This window comes from Mytilus galloprovincialis, chromosome 7 (genome assembly GCF_965363235.1).
Source record: "Mytilus galloprovincialis chromosome 7, xbMytGall1.hap1.1, whole genome shotgun sequence".
Taxonomy (NCBI): domain Eukaryota; kingdom Metazoa; phylum Mollusca; class Bivalvia; order Mytilida; family Mytilidae; genus Mytilus; species Mytilus galloprovincialis.
Window position 1 is genome coordinate 50,389,303 of NC_134844.1, and position 4,850 is coordinate 50,394,152.

General features: G+C 29.3%; 1 protein-coding gene across 2 annotated transcripts in view; it reads right to left on the minus strand.

The window, feature by feature from the left end:
• LOC143083211 (metal cation symporter ZIP14-like) overlaps nucleotides 1-4,850 on the minus strand; it is a 41,278-nt gene that overhangs the window by 15,605 nt on the left and 20,823 nt on the right. The gene's annotated exons all lie outside the window — the stretch shown is intronic.

Below are 4,850 nucleotides of genomic sequence, written 5' to 3' on the forward strand. Positions count from 1 at the left end.
AAAAGAAAGCCCTACTTTTCTTAAACTCGTGTATTACTTATCTAGTGAATTAAAAGCCCTGCGATTTAGATTTAACAGGATGTTGCAACTTTGAATAAATGTTATTTAGAATTTAAAACTCTGGTAGATGTGATCTTTTTAATAAGTTTGCCCCAAGCAGAAGGTATTGCTTTATAAATCACCACAAATCAGAAGAACTATTTTAATAATTTCTAATGTTTCATCCCTTTTTGATATATTTATATAGTGTATATCAAAAGGAATAAAACATTAAAGGAATTATATTAATATTTTATGTATACTTTTTCCCAAATTATGAGAAAAGATATATTTCTAATATCGTAGCTTTTTGACCTAGGTTAATTAAATTCTTAAATTTGACAGAAATACACCAAACAAAATAACAACCTATGATTCAGTAAGATCAATATATTGCTAAGATATTTGTAGAGTTTGATGAAAATCTAAGTTGATTTGAAAAAGTTATGAAAAAAATTAAAGTGTACCATCTCTATTTTGTGAAAACTGCAAATCCTAGCTTTTTTTACCTAGATTAAATTAATTCTTAAATTTGACAGCAATACAACAAACTTTATAACAACCTGGGATTCAGTAAGAAGAATACATCACCAAGGTAGCTATATAGTTTCAATAAAATCCAAGTTGAATTTAAAAAGTTATAAAACAAATTAAAGTGTACTATCTCTATTTTGTTCGAACTGCAAATTCTAGCTTTTTTGACCTAGATTAATTTAATTCTTAAATTTGACAGCATTACAACAAAAAACAAAGTGACCTGGGATTTAGTAAGCTTAGTATACATTTAAGATAGCTGCAAAGTTTGATGAAAATCCAAGTTGATTTGAAAAAGTTATTAAAAAAATTAAAGTGTACTATCTCTATTTTGTCCGAATTGCAAATCCTAGCTTTTTTTACCAAGATTACTTTAATTCTTAAATTTTACAGCAATGCAACAAAAAACTAAATGAAATGGGATTCAGTAAGCTTGCTATATATGTAAGATAGCTGCATAGTTTGATGCAAATCCAAGTTGATTTGAAAAAGTTATTAAAAAAATTAAAGTGTACTATCTCTATTTTGTCCAAATTGCAAATCCTAGCTTTTTATACCAAGATTACTTTAATTCTTAAATTTTACAGCAATACAACAAAAAACTAAATGAAATGGGATTCAGTAAGCTTGATATATATGTAAGATAGCTGCATAGTTTGATGCAAATCCAAGTTGATTTGAAAAAGTTATTAAAAAAATTAAAGTGTACTATCTCTATTTTGTCCAAATTGCAAATCCTAGCTTTTTATACCATGTATACCAAGATTACTTTAATTCTTAAATTTTACAGCAATACAACAAAAAACTAAATGAAATGGGATTCAGTAAGCTTGATATATATGTAAGATATCTGCATAGTTTGATGAAAATCCAAGTTGATTTGAAAAAGTTATAAAAAAAATTAAAGATGCCTATCTGAATTTTTATATAATAATTTTTTTTTTACATATTGTAAAATTAAATTCTTTCATTTCACAGTAATAAATCAAACTACCTAATAAGCTTGAATTTTTTAAGATCAATATTTAATTTAGTTAGATGGGCTGATTTACACCAGTCAAAACTAAATTTGAAGGTCAAGACTAGTCGAGACAGGTCGAGACTGGTTGAGACTGAGTCGAGAATAGTCGAGACAGGTCGAGACTAGTCAAGACAGGTCGAGACAGGTCGAGCCTTGGTCAAGACCATTTCAGACTACACAAAGATCATCAAGTACTGAATCAGACTAATTAAGTAAAGTCGAGACCTAGTCGAGACCTAGTCGAGTACACTTAAGTACAGTTAAGTACAGTCGAGACAATGTCGAGACTAGTCGAGTAAAATGTGTGCTCGATTTTACTGGTCGAGCACAAAAACTGGTCAATTCAGACTCTGAGGAGTTTGTAGTGTTTCTGGGATTTAAAAAAAACCTTTAATACTGAGGGCAAAACTGGACCGTTTTCTCTCTTTAAGTCATTTGGACATATTTGATATTCTTTTAAATACTTTTTTATTGACAAAATTAGGCCTTGATATGTGAGAAGATTAGTTTTAATATTGTATACATTATTAAAGTGATCAAAAGTCATAAAGTTTCCATCTTCCTGTAACAAGTCATTGATCAGCCAAACCCCTTTTTTTGTCCAATCTTTATATAATACTGAATGGTTACCAATCTTTATTCCATCATTCTTCCATAAGGGGCATGTTTTAATTTGAGAGTTATTTTGTACATTTTGAAGATCTTGCCAAGCATCAAATACTTCTTTCCAAAATGGATTATTCAACTTTTTATAAGGACCAAGAAATTGCATTTCCAAAAAATTCAGATTTTCTGAAAAGAGGAATAGTTTTACTAGTTTTGAATTATTTCTATTTATTCTTCTTATCCAGGTTAGTTTAAGACCTTTTATGTAGTTTTCAATATTAATCATTTTTAGTCCTCCTAAACAGTGCGGTTTGGATAAGGTGTCTCTATTGACTTTATCTGGTTTGTTATCCCAAATAAAGGAAAATATTTTTTCAGTAAAATGTTTAAGCTTTGTGCTATTTGGACTAGGTATGGACAGGAATAGATGGTTTAATTTTGATATTATAAGTGTTTTTATCACTGTTATTTTTCCAATTGGTGAGAGTATTTGATTAGTCCAAGTTTTTATAATGTTTTCAATTTCTTTCAACCTGGGGTTATAGTTTAAATTTTCAATTTCACTAATATCCACTGAGAAATTTATCCCAAGAAGTGTAAATCTGCTGGAACCCCATTCCAATCCCCACTTAACACACATAGTTTCTTGGCTAAACTTTTTCTTCCCAATCCAAACAACCTTGGTCTTGTCTAAGTTTATATTAAGACCTGATAAATCTGCATATTTATCTAGAGTACGGAGAGATGCATCCAAAGATTCAGGTGATCCATCAAGTATAAGAGAGGTATCATCTGCATATTGTGAGATGAGATACTCTGAGTCATCTATAGTGATTCCTTTAACTTTGTCATTATTTCGTATAAGTATACCAAGTATTTCTGCGCATAGTAAAAATATATAGGGTGATAGGGGATCCCCTTGTCGGCAGCCCCTCTGAATCTCAAAAAAATCTGAGAGATGGCAATTTTGAGTTACTGCAGATTGAGTTTTGGTATAAAAAGTAGTGATCCAATGTTTAATAGAAGGTCCAAAATTAAAAAAGTCTAAAACACTTTCAATAAAACTCCAAAATAACGAAAAATAACATATGTATGAAAGATTCCAATGCCAATTATTGCAACAGCTATATTTATTACACACACACATTGACCTTTTATCAGAAAAAGAGTTGCAATGAATATAGAATTATATCGGATGAGACGAGGGTCACCTTCTTTGACAAGTATTTGCACATGCTTTTACAATGTTTAAGTAATCCCTCTTGTTTTGGGAAAATAATGAGACATCTCTAATCATCAACCTACGATCAAATCATTTCTTAAAACAGCAGTTATGTTTAGATTGAAGTACACATAGATATTATGTGAACAAAACAAAGATTTTCGTTACCGTGTAAGATCAAAATCGCTCACGCCCGCTTGGTTAGTACCTATATCCGCTGTACGATGATACACGGTGTCAATGTCTTTGCAACACCATTTAAGAAACTCACCTATGCACGAAAAGGACAATAATGAAAAACAGTGACTTATAACTTCAATATTTCCAATGGGCATTATTCATTAAAACGAATTGTTGATTTTGCTTTTCAAATTTGTCACAGACATTGCCCATATATATAAACCTTTGATTTTAATCTGGTAATAATTGTACATTTGAGAGCGCTTACATTATAATTTTTTTATAGATTAATGCAGGAGACAACAAAGATAAAATTACTCAGAATTTATATTTTCAAAGTTCTATTTAAGATCGCTACAAATTTTTAAGGGTACTGCTTGAATTGTATCTCATCAATGTCAAAGTTTTCCTATATTATATAAGTTGTAAGGACACACATTTTTTTTTATCATGTTCAAGATAGCAACTTAAGCACTACAATATTTACATCCTTTATGGAATCAGATGAAAAAGTTGACATACAAACTTAATATCTGTAGATTCCATTATCTATCATAGTCTCACCAATTACTAATGTTACTAACATACAATATATTAGTTTCACACAGACACATTAAACAATTAAAACAGTAAAATATATGTCCCATTCTGTAAAGAATTGCAAGAGACTTTAAAGACATAATATATATGTATATATATACCAATTTACATATCTACATTAGCATGTTATATCTATTACTCTAATTCTATGGAAGCTTATCTCTTTCTGAACACATTGTATAAAAAAATTTAATCAACGTGTGGTTGCAGGTGATCTCAAAAGATCATTGGATGATTTTAAGGGTCATAACCTCTTTAGCTAACTGGATGAATCAAAATATACTAACAGGTGTTAATGAAATTGACAACTTCTTTGAATATGAAAGGCACTCGAAGGGGATTTTCGTTTAACAAAAACAGAAAATTTATTTTTTAATCATTAGAGAAAAAAATCTTACATAGTTACTTGTGGATTATCGAATTAATCCAATCTCGATAGTTAAATTATAAATTTTAAAGTCCTTGCCAAGGCTCAGACTTTAAAATTTATAATTGAACCATGTTAACTATCTTGATTGGATAAATTCGATAATCCACTGGTATCAATGTAAGAATCTATATTTATATTTAACAAAATAGATTGTAAACAGTCTGTTTTTTTTTTAAATCATTTTTTAAGTTTATCTTCTGTATTCAACACTAAACATA